Source organism: Myotis yumanensis, unplaced genomic scaffold (genome assembly GCF_028538775.1).
Source record: "Myotis yumanensis isolate MYYU_CA2020_CCGP unplaced genomic scaffold, mMyoYum1.0.hap1 SCAF_4, whole genome shotgun sequence".
Lineage (NCBI taxonomy): Eukaryota > Metazoa > Chordata > Mammalia > Chiroptera > Vespertilionidae > Myotis > Myotis yumanensis.
The window spans coordinates 102525548-102537986 of NW_027223755.1; positions in this window are offsets into that span (position 1 = coordinate 102525548).

A 12439-nucleotide genomic window follows, 5' to 3' on the forward strand; every position below is an offset into this window, starting at 1 on the left:
CCAGACTCCGAATTCCAAAGGGGCTGCCGGCTTCTGGGTTCCCCAAGCTGGGCCTGGGCTGGGACGTGGCCTCCATCCTTCCCTTCACCAGGCAGCTGCAGGTCTCCAGTTTGGGGTGCAGGACCCTCAGGGATTTGTGTGAGTCGCCTGTTCTCGGGGCTCCCAGCTTTTAGTTCATCGGTGGTCCTGGAACTGGGCATTGTAACAATTGCCCCAGGTAGACCTACTGTTGTAATGTACCCCACGAATCACACAAGGACGCCTCAAGAAGTCGAATTAAGGAGTCACATTTATTGCAAATCTGGGACTACGAGAGGGCATTTTGCTCTCCAAATCTCACAGTCATAAGATGGCCGCACCACCGGATTTATATAGGCCAAAATCACAAAGGTATCGATTACATCTTTGTGTTTGGAATGAGGGACCCGATTTGCACAAAGCAGTTACAGAAGCGAAATTGAGCCGATTAGTTATCTACAAAGATTAATGATAGTTTTGGGTCTTCGGACCGCTGAGTTGACAGAAACACATTATCTAGAGCCCTCGGGTCTTGGGACCACTGGGTCAACGGAAACACATTTTCTGGAGCCATCGAGGCAATTTAGAGTAATTGTGCTGTCCTGGTCCCCAGGTACAGAAGAATGTGCTTCCTAAAACCAGTATGACCACAACCAATGGGGTATTCACATTACAATCAATAGGGCATTCAATCGAATGGGATAATTTATATCATTCAGAAAATCAAAGTAACTTTTCTATTATTTTAGCAAGCAAATAATGACAGAAGCGGAGTCAGCAGGGTTAAAATATTAAACATTTACCCAAACATGGTTGCTACCATGATTCACTACTGCACAGCACATGGCTACCGAGCTACATTGGAAGAACACAGCTTTCTGCTGAGGCACAGAGGTCTCTGGCTCCAACCCCATCTTTCTCACTCAGATTCCAGGAGGTTTTGCACTGGGCTGCATGGGGACGCACCCAGCAACTCGCAGGGGCCAGGGAAGAGGTGGTGGCCATTGTTGGAGTGAAGAGAGGAGAACCAGGCCCACGTGAGCTCAGCTCAGCTCGTGGGGCGCAGAGAGAGGGTAGTGCTGACCAGGTGGGGTAAGGAGGGGTGTAGTTTGGGGCTGACCAGGTGTGGCATGTCAGTGTGGAGGGCCTGGGCCAGATCCTATGGGCCCTGAGGAGTCATGGAAGGTTGTGGAGCAAGAGCTGCAAGACGAAGTCCTGGTCCCGTTTGTGTGTGGTGAGGGGGTATTTGGAGATGGAGGAGACGCAGCCCCTCAGCCCTGGTTGCTGAGTTCCAACCAGCAGAGAGAACTCCCATCCTGGTGGGAAGCAGTGTGAGGCCCAAAGGCCCCCACGCTGGAGGGAGAGTGTGGGGACTGGCGGAAGGAGGAGGGAGCACTTACCTGGAGGGAGGGTTGGAGGAGGGCAGGGGGTGGGCAGAAAGCTGCCTCAGATCTGGTTTCCTCAGCCCAGGACCCTGGCACACATGTTTTTTGTTTTTTTTTCTAATATATTTTATTGATTTCAGAGAGGAAGGGAGAGGAAGAGAGAGATAGAAACATCCATAACTTTAAATAGTATTTGCACATCAGTTTTTTAGTTATTGGCTTATGTTACTTTTAATTTTCTAAAGAACTTATTTGGAAGTTTTTATAGATCGCTGATTAAAACTGAGATGTTAATACTTACTAAAATTTAATGTTTTTTTTTTTTTTTTTTTTTAAGAAACATCAATAATGAGAGAGAATCATTGATTGGCTGCCTCCTGCATGCCCCCTATTGGAAATCGAGCCCGCAACCCAGGCTTGTGCCCTTGACCAGAATTGAACCTGGGACCCTTCAGTCCACAGGCTGACTCTCTATCCACTGAGCCATACCAGCTCGGGCAGCACACATGTTCTTGGTGATGGCTTGATCATCCATTCAAAAGTCAATTCACAGCATTTATCCAGCACTTACTTTGGCCTCAAAGAAGCACACTGCTGTGTTGTAGACAGGGCTACATGGCAGGGAACAGTGGGCAGCATCCACGAGCTGAGAGTGGCCCCTTGCTGACAGCTAGCACGAAAGCTGGGACCTGGGGCCTTCAACAGCAAGGAGCTGAATGCTGCCACCACCAGTGAGTTTGCAGGAGGCTCCTGAGCCTCAGGGGAGGACTGGAGAATGCAACCCCAGACGTGCAAGACTCTGAGCAGGGGACCCTCCTAAGCCTGGGCTTCTGATGCACAGAACCTCTGGTAATAGATGTGCCTCATTAAAAACTGCCAAGTTTGCCCTAACCGGTTTGGCTCAGTGGATAGAGTGTCAGCCTGCATACTGAAGGGTCCCAGGTTCGATTCTGGCCAAGGGCATGTACCTTGGTTGCGGGCACATCCCCAGTGGGGGGTGGTGTGCAGGAGGCAGCTGAATCAATGTTTCTCTCTCATCGATGTTTCTAGCTCTCTATCCCTCTCCCTTCCTCTCTGTAAAAAATCAATAAAATATATTTTTAAAAAAAGCTGCCAAGTTTGTGGTGATTTGTTACAGGGTAACAGCTAACGAACACACCTGGTTAGACAGGGTGGTCAGGGTGGTCAGGGAGGTCTGTGAGGGGGTGGCCTCCAAACAGATCTGAAGGGGGAGCAGCATGCAGCTGTGGGGAGAGCTCGGGAAAAGGAGCGGGAGGTGGGGTGAGCAGGGAGGGGCTGTGTGGCTGGGGCAAGGGGAGCAGGGGGAAGGGTGGTCTGGGATGGGGCTGGAACAGGCAGTGGGACCAGACCTTACATGGCATTCCCCGTGCGCTAAGGAGGATGCTGTGTGTCCAAAGTGCATCAGGGAGAGAGTGGGGGATTTCACTGGGCTCAGCCCCCTGGGTACGAAGGAGAAACTGAGGCTGCAGAGGGTGAGGGCTTTGTGGACAGTCGGTGAATATCAAACCCAGGAGAAGGATTCTGGCTGATTCTCCCAGGTCAAATGCCCACCCTGTGGGAGGGGGCAGTATGATTGGAAGCTGTCTGGAGTAGGAGCCCCGCCCAGATCATTCTTACACACCGCCCCCCCAACACACTTATCTCCTACTCCCAGCTCTCCCTGCTGCCTTTTGGGGGCCAAGCTGTGGGCACATAGGTTTGTGTGCAGGGGGCCTGCTCCAGGGGCTGAATGAAAAAGGAACAAGATCTATATACAAAAAAATGAAGTTGGACCCCTACCCATACCATGTACAAAATTAACAGCCTAAACATAAGAGCCAAAACTATAAAACTCTTAGAAGAAAACATAGGAGAAGATCTTCATGACACTGGATGTGACAATCATTTCTTGGCTATGACACCAAAAGCACAGGCAGCTAAAGAAAGGAATAGATACATTGGACTTTATTAAAATAAAAAACGTGTGCATCCAAGGACACAGTTAACAGTTGTAAAAAGGGATCCCACAGGATGGAAGAAAATATTTGTAAATTACATATCTGATGAGGGGTTAGTATCTATACCAGTGATGGCGAACCTATGACACACGCGTGTCAGAGGTCACATGTGAACTCATTTTTTTGGTTGATTTTTCTTTGTTATGGCATTTAAATATATAAAATAAATATCAAAAATATAAATCTTTGTTTTACTATGGTTGCAAATACCAAAATATTTCTATATGTGACACGGCACCAGAGTTAAGTTAGGGTTTTTCAAAATGCTGACACGCTGAGCTCAAAAGGTTCGCCATCACTGATCTACACTATCCTAGTATAAAGAACCCCTTCAACTCAACAAAAAACAAACAGCCCAGTTCAAAGACGGGCAAAGAGTCTGAATAGACGTTTCTCTAAAGGAGATACACAGGCGGCCAAGAAGCCCATGAAAAGAAGCTTAACACCTTTAGTCATGATGGAAACACCAATCAAATCCACCAAAAGATACCACTTCATACCCATTAGGTGGTTTTTATATTTTAAAAATGGAGAATAATGAATGTTGGTGGAGATGCGGCGGTATGAGAAGCCGTGTGCGTCGCTGGAGGGTATGTGAAATGGTGCAGCTGCTGTAGGAAAGTTGGACTCGTCTCCTGCAGCAGGGGAACCATCCATCCTCGGAGCATCAAGAATCTCAACTTCCAGCTATGGGGCGGGGGGTGCATGCAGACTGCAAGGGGACCCTGGGGGGGGCACTGCACTTGTGCCCACGGTCCCCTCCCCGCAGCCTTCCTCTCCACCATCCTAGCAGGTGCTGTGCTCCCTCCTGGCTGCAGCTGCATTTGGGACACACCCTGGTCTCCAAGGGTCTCCCTGCCCTGCAGCCCGGCCTGGCCAGGCTGAGCCTTTCACACATTGTTCCTGTGTAGCAGTGACTTGGCTGGTCACTCTGCTTCCCTTCCAAGGGGCTCTCTTTGCAAGCCCCCCAAGGGACCCTCTGTCCCCAAAGGGCTGGGACACCCCTCATCCCTCCTTGGCTCCCCAGCTCCTGGCCTGGCCCCACAGGGACAGGAGCACATCCTAGTGGCCCCAAGCTGGGGTGCTTGGGTTGAGGGAGGGTATCATGCTCCCCCCATCTGTGCACGTGTGAAGCTGGTCGGCTGGTCTCGACCTTGCTCAGTCCCATCCACTGGGTGGTTCCTGCATTAGAACCGAGGAAGGAGCTCAGTCTGGGATGGGCTCTGTCTGCCTGTGCCATCCCTCCTGGGTTTCAGTGCTTCTCCGTGCCCCCAACGAGAAAGGAAGAGGGTCATTGGGTGCCAGATCAAGTCACCAAAGAGAGAGGCTGTGACCAGGCTGAGCATTCAGAACCTGGCAGGAGCTCGCCTCCTGCTGTGTCCCCCTCCCAGCCACAGGGGTTGGCACCATGAGAGGGGATCTCTATTTCTGCTCCAACCTGGCCAGCAGGTAGCTGAGCCACCAGGGCGAGAAGAGGCTGAGTGTGTCCACTGAAAGGAGAGAATGAAGGACTTCCTGGTGGGGCTGGGCCGCCCCCTCACCACTGCGCAGACAGAGCCTGGTGCCAGCAGCTTGGCCCCCAAACTCCCGAAACAGCAGAAAAAGGCTTGGAGCAGAATGCACGGGCTGGTGGCCTGCCTTCTCTCTCCAGACTGCTTCCCACTGAGTCATACATGTATTGCATGTACTCATGCAGTCATCATCTCTCCCTGCTTATTGAACATGGGGCCAAGGAAGGGTTTGTTTTGAGAGAGAGAGAGAGAGAGAGAGAGAGAGAGAGAGAACTGGGCACACCCAGAGGTACCAGTCCTCATGCCCTGCAGGCGCACACACCCATGAATGCATTCCCAGAGCCCTCTGCTCAGCCCTGGTCCAGCATCTCCCCCGATGCCCCGTCAGACTCCGCCCCCCCATGTGTAAATGAGGCCTTTTGAGGACCCCAGAGCCGCTGCCAGCGGTCGCCCTGGCCCACCTGGGCGAGGCAAGTCTCCTCTTTCAGGGCAGCCATCTCACCCTCAATCCGGAGGCTAAGGTGCAGAGACCTCTGACTCCGCCCAGATCATTCCTACACCCCGCCCCCCAACACACGCATCTCCACCTTCCTGCCTCCAGGCCTTTGCCCACACCAGCCCCTCCGAGGGCTCGCCCTTCCCTCCCCCAACTGCAGCTAGGTAACCCCCTCTTACTTGGTCTAAATCCCCTCCCGCTCCCCCAGCCTCTGGGAATCCTCCCAGTTTATGCTATAACCATCTGTTTGCGGGGGGGGGGGGGGGGGGGGAGAGGGGCAGCGGGGGCGGGGGGGTGAGTGAGTCTGCCTCCCCACCTGCGCCCAGGTTATAGAAAGTGTTCAAAATATGCCAGGCGGAAAAATGCCAGAAATCGGGTTGTTCTAATGTGGCATCGGCGTTTCTAGGCGCTGGCGTCTGTGGCCGCCAGGTGGCAGCAAAGCTCCCGCAGGTCCCAAGTGGCAGCGCAATCAAGGCAGGTTCATCCTGTGCCCAGGGGGCCAGTGGCTGGCAGCGCGCAGCCGGGCACCGCTGACCGAGCATTTGTTTGCTTACTCATCTAGGTAAATACATGTGTTAAAAGGAGACTTTCCCTCACAACTGGCTAGGGACAGCCATCCATGCCTTCCTCGCACCTATAGAAACAGCACAAAACAGATGACGCTAATTTATACCAGGATGGCGTGACCTGCCCAGACTCGGGCCTCTCCAGTTCTTCCTTGTTAAAGGTGGAAGAGGGGGAGGGAGAGAGGGCGGACACCCAGACTTGGTAAGGTGTGAAAGTAACCACCGTGGCCCAAAGTAGAGCCTTTTCGTTTGCTTTAATCCAACGGTTCTCAACCTGTGGGACGCGACCCCTTTGGGGGTCGAACGACCCTTTCACAGGGGTCGCCTAAGACCATCGGAAAACACATACATAATTAGATATTGTTTTTGTGATGAATCACTATGCTTTAATTACGTTCAATTTGTAACAATGAAATTTTGGGGTCACCACAACTTGAGGAACTGTATTAAAGGGTTGCGGCATTAGGAAGGTTGAGAACCACTGCTAATCAGAAGGATTTTACAAGAAACAAGAATGCCTTCTTCAGTCATTAACTCGAAGTTATTTAATGCAGGCTGCTGGAACCCCCAAGAAACATCTGTGGACATGTGTTCTACACGTTCCCCCTCGGAACGATGAGCTTAGAGTGGACACCAACATGCTCCGAGGCCGTGGTGACATGTCCCGCCTGGTTTCCTGGTGCTGCTTCTACATCCTAGACTCCAGGTCCCCGTGCTGCTCAGACCTCAGGGGCCTGTCCCTGCCGCTGAGCTGGGTCTGGGTCCCTGGCTGCCTGCCCCCGAGGAGGGAGACAGTCTCAGGGCGGCCAGACACCCTGCCCGAGCCCCGAAGCAGGAAGGTCAGCTCAGCCACCTTAGGGGCTCTCCTGCCTCAGGGCCAGCCCTGCCATCTTCCCTTCCACCAGGGCCCCTCCCAGGGATTACAGCCATGTTTGCCCCTTGCCTGGCCTTGCCCACTGGCTCCCACCTGGCAGGCTGCCATGCTGACTCGCCTGCCATGTGCTTTCTCCAGATAATGAGCTCACGCCCCTGAGGGGTCTCCAACATCACAATATCCTTTGTTCCCTTTGAGACAACAGATTCTTACTCAGTGTGTGTTTGTGCTGTGCGCCCAGTGTGGAACTGGGGTGCAAGGAGTCAGGAGTGAGAACCTATCTCTACCGCCCCCAGAGTGAACAGTCCAGAGGTGAGGTAGCTGAGCAAAGGGGGACTGGCCTTACAGTGAGAGTCACATGACTAGGGGGATGGAGGAAGGGCCTCGCGGAGGCCTTGTCACATAGGTCCGCGGCCTCCTGGAGGCAGTGCTGGGAGGCCAGCGAGGCATTTTCCAGAGCTAATGGCAAGGGACGTGCAGTCAGAGAGGGAGGGGCTGGGGAGTGATTCAGAATGGCCAGGGTGGACAGCAGGGACGGGGCCAGCAAGGAACTTCGATGTTGTCCTGTGGGAGGTGGAGGTGGGAAGGGTCCTGGTGGCGTGAATGGGTTTGTGCTCTAGTAGATCACAGAGTGTGCACTAGAGGTCAGCACCTCCAGGGAGGCCAGCTGACTCTTGATGAAATCGGGGGTGGTGAGATTTGGTGGCTGAGACAGGGAAGAGGAGAGAGGTGGGTGGGTGGAGGGTTATCTAGGACTTGGGCTCTTGGGGGTGGGGGAGCAGGGGAGGTCAAAGGTCACACCCAGCCTTGAGGCTGGCTGGCTGGGAGCTGGAGGTCCCATGGGGGAAGCTGGGGTTGCAGGTCTGTGGAGCCTAGTGTGGAGCATGTTGGGTTCCGAGGGCCATGAGACACCCGGGCAGGTGCAGACCTGTGCGTCCTGGCTGTGCAGGTGTACCTGGAGCCCCAGGATGGAGGAGACTACCCAGGCGGGGTGGCCGGAGGGCAGGAAGACCTGCTGTCAGGCGGACTGGGACCACCAGCATTCACAGGCTGTGGCAAGTGGCTCTGCAGAGGAGCCAACAGAGGATGCACACGGGCAGGTGGGAGGTGGGGCAGCACCAAGGAGAGCAGAGCAGCAGGGGGATGGCCTGGAAGGGCAGGCAGCCGGTTCCATTTTGTTTTAATATTGAAAGTCCCCTCCCATGTGACCCAGCAAGTCCACTCTTAGGTATAGACCAGTGGTTCTCAACATTCCTAATGCCACGACCCTTTAATACAGTTCCTCATGTTGTGATGACCCCCAATTTCATTGTTACAAGTTGAACATAATTAAAGCATAGTGATTCATCACAAAAACAATATGTAATTATATATGTGTTTTCCGATGGTCTTAGGCGACCCCTGTGAAAGGGTCATTCGACCCCCAAAGGGGTCACGACCCACAGGTTGAGACTCAAAGGAATTGAAAGCAGGACGGCCCACGGGAACATGTCAAGGAATGTTCATGGCATTACCATTCGCCACAGCCACCAACTGGGAACAACCTGCAGGCCCATCAACAGACACACGGTTAACAAACTGGTCCACCCACACAATCGACTGATAGGAGGCCGAACAAAGGAAGAACCCCACACACATGCCACAGCATGAATGGACCTGGAGAACGTGCTGAGTGAGAGAAGCCAGCACAAAAGGTCACGGAGTGTGTGATTCCAGTCGTGTGAAATGCCCAGAACAGGCAAACCACAGAGACAGAAAGCAGAACGTGGTTACTCCGGGCAGGGTGTGGGGGAGGAGTGGCTGCCTCACACACACAGGCTTCCTTGTGGGGCATGAAAATGTTCTGGAACTAGATAGAGCTGGTGGCTGTTCAAAATTGGGAATGTTCTAATGCCACTGAACTGTTTACTTAAAAAACGGTTACAATGCAAATTTTATGTTTTGTTTACTTTATAATAATCCTATATAATAATCCTATATAATAAAAGGCTAATATGCAAATCAACCTAACGGCAGAAAGACAGGTTGCTATGATGTGCACTGACCACCAGGGGGCAGATGCTCAACAGGAGCTACCCCCTGGTGGTCAGTGCAGAGTGCAGCTCAGAGAGAAGCTGGGCTCACTGCTGGCGAGCACAGCGGGAGGAGCCTCTCCTGTCTCCACAGCAGCTGGACATCCCCCGAGGACTCCCGGACTTCGAGAGGGCGCAGGCCGGGCTGAGAGACCCTGGGGAGGCCATACTCTTCAGGCCTCACACAGCCTGAGCACCAGGGCCGCTGCGCCCGCCTGTGCTGTGCAGATCCCTTCTTGTTCTGGGCTCCATGCCACACCCGCAGTGATCAGTGGGTTTTCACTTGATAACTGGATCGGAGTAGTTAGTGTTCCCTAGTGTACACACTGCCTCCAAAGCCAACGGTGCCACTAAGCCCCGTGCCTTTGTTTTTGCTGGCAGGAGGTGCAACATATAAGTTGCCCTTTACCTTGGAAGGGGTGTCTCAGCCACCCCCAAGCACTGCACCCTAAAAACCCCATCGATGAGTCACGCCCTCGCCAGGCAGGTGTCTCACTAGAGACCGGCTCCTCCGTTCTAATGACCGTGATGTCATCTGAGCGCAGGACCCGTGAGGTGCCCTGCTGGATGGCTGGCTTATCACGGGCTAGACTCCGGGTGCTCACTCGTGTCCCCTCCAGGCGACCGACCGCAAGCTGCTGTGATCCTCCCTCTTGATGGGGATTGGAAAACTCACCAGATCAGAAGTCACCTTTCAAGAGCCCGAGGCTGTGCTGATTTGTCCTAGTCAAGATGCTAGCATCACAGCCACGGCTGCTGCTCACGACCCGCTCTAGAACCCACACAGTGTCTGCAGGGACCCTACTGTGCATTCACTGGGCTGTGACGAGCCTCCTCCGCCCCCGCCCCATCTCCGTGCTCTTGGCCTCTGCTCTCTGCCGCCCTCTGCTGGCCGCACCTTGTGGGCCGGGCTCCTTCACTTGGGCAGTTTTTTGTTTTATTTTTTAAAATATATTTTATTGATTTTTTACAGAGAGGAAGGGAGAGAGAGTTAGAAACATCGACGAGAGAGAAGCATCGATCAGCTGCCTCCTGCATATCTCCTACTGGGGATGTGCCCGCAACCAAGGTACATGCCCTTGACCGGAATTGAACCTGGGACCCTTCAGTCCGCAGGCCGACGCTCTATCCACTGAGCCAAACCGGTTTTGGCGTTTTTTTTAAAAAAATATATTTCTTTATTGATTTCAGAGAGGAAGGAAGAAGGAGAGATAGAAACATCAATGATAAGAGAGAATCATTGATTGGCTGCCTCCTGCACGCCCCCTACTGGGGATTGAGCCCGCAACTCAGGCATGTGCCCTTGGCCAGAATCGAACCTGGGACCCTTCAGTCCCCAGGCCAACACTCTATCCACTGAGTCAAACCAGCTAGGGCAACTTGGGCAGTTTTTATTCACGTTTGGGGGTACAAACCGAGTGCTCACTCCGTGCCAGGGGTCCAGGGACGAACCGAAGACACAGCTTTGCCCTTGAAGGGCTCTCAGGAGGACGGGTGCTTTGGGGGAAGTGGCTGGAGCGGGGCTGGGGGGACAAAACTGGAGCTGCTTCTGGGCTGGGCTCAGCGCTGAGCCACTGGGGACCCCTCAGAGGGCACAGGGGCCTGAGCCGGGAGCCGTACCGGCAGGTGGGCTGGGCGTGCTGGGCACTGGGGACCGGCTCCTGGCCAGCACCATGGGGTGCTGTCCTCCGCTGGTCGCTGACCTGGCCCGCTGAGATGCTTGAAGAGGGCGGCCTGCAGTTAACCCTCGTGGCCACACGGGGGCGCGTCCGGCCCCACGCTCTCTGTGGAGGAGGGGTGTGTCAGGGCAGGCAGCTGGTGGAACAGGTGCCCGCACACCTGGCCTCTGTGCAGGTGGGGGCTGGGCTGCCTGGACTCCTAGGGGCGCGATTGACAGGCGACTGTTGAACTTCTTGGCGTGGGCCCTACTCCAGGTGTCTGCTCTCATCCTCCTTGAGTTGGGGGCTCACTGCGTTGCTGAATGAACTTCTGGTGTTTGCTTCCTCTTTGCTAGGCTGCTCCCCTCTTTTGATGATCCTTGATCGTATTCTTCGCGCAAGAATCTCCTCTGGGTTATCTTTCCAGGGACCCAAGTTCACGGAGCGGGGCCAGATGAGCCTCCAGACTGGATGTATGTGCTTGTACCCACCCGCTGTCGGGGTTGAACAGCGGCTCCCACAGGTCTGTCTGGGTCCTCATCTCTGGAACCAACGGAAATTACATAACCCGGCACCTGACTTGATTAAGGAGTTGAGAGGAGGAGCTTCCCCTGGATTAGGGGGGGGCGGGGGGGACCCTAAAGGCAACCACATGGGTCTTTATGAAAAGCCCAGAGGCCACGTGAGCGCGGAGGCAGGGAGTGCAGTGCGGTGGCCGCCACTCCAATTTATAAAAAGAGAGAAAATAAACGCATTCCTGTGTTTCCATCCACCAGGTTTGGCAGTTTGTTGCGGGAGCCCCAGGAAATGAGCAAACCCACCCCCTCAGCACACGGCAGTCCCCTTTCTCTACGTCCCCCCACATCTGCGGGCGCCTGTGTGTTTAAGTTTTCCTTTCTGACAGGGGTGATCCCCAGAACCCTGCCAGCCATGCTCACAGCAGCCTGAGGGGGGTGGGGATGCCTGCTCTCCCTCCTCTTTTCACGAAGGCGGGCTCACTGGGTGCACTTACCTGGACACGTTCACCAGCTTTAAGTGTGCGCTGTGACAACCCTTTGGACAAATGCTCACAGTCTCGCAAGACGTCCTGCTGCACCTGGCAGAGGCGACAGAGACAACAGGGGGCAGCCCAGACTCCCTCACATCCTGTCCTTGTCCGGCCTCCTTGGTGCCTCCAGCCATCGCCCCTCAACACCAGGCCTTTGCTGTCCCCTGTCTGTCGCCAGGGGCCCCTCGGGCCTCTAACTGACACAGCTTTCACTCCTGCCTTCTCCGTGGCCAGGCTGATGTATTTCCGGGCTGTCTAAAAAAGGACCACAAACTGGGGGGTTTGAAAGAACAGGAATTAATTGTTCACGGTTCTGGAGGCCAGAAATCTGAAATCAAGGTGTCAGCAGGTGAGTTTGTTCCAGAAACTTCAAGGGAGAATCTGTTTCATGCTTCTCCCGGCGTCTGGCGGGTAATTCTTGGCATCCTTTGGCCTATAGACCATCGCTCCGGTTTCTGCCTCTGTCTCCCATGGCCTTCCCCTCTCTTTCTTTTCTTCTAAGGACACCAGCCATGGCTCTCAGGACTCACCCAAATCCAGGATGACCTTGACTCCATTCCATCTGCAAAGACGGTGGACATGATTTTGCAAGGACGCTATGCCGGTTCTCTGTGCCCAGGAAAGGGAGCCAGGCTCTACATGGATCTATTTCTTAAGAAAATATTTTTTATTTTTTAATTTTAGAGAGAGAGAGAGAAACGTGGATTTGTTGTTCCACTTACTGATGCTCTCATTGGCTGATCCTTGCATGTGCCCTGACTGGGATTGAACCCTCACCCTTAGTGTATTGGGA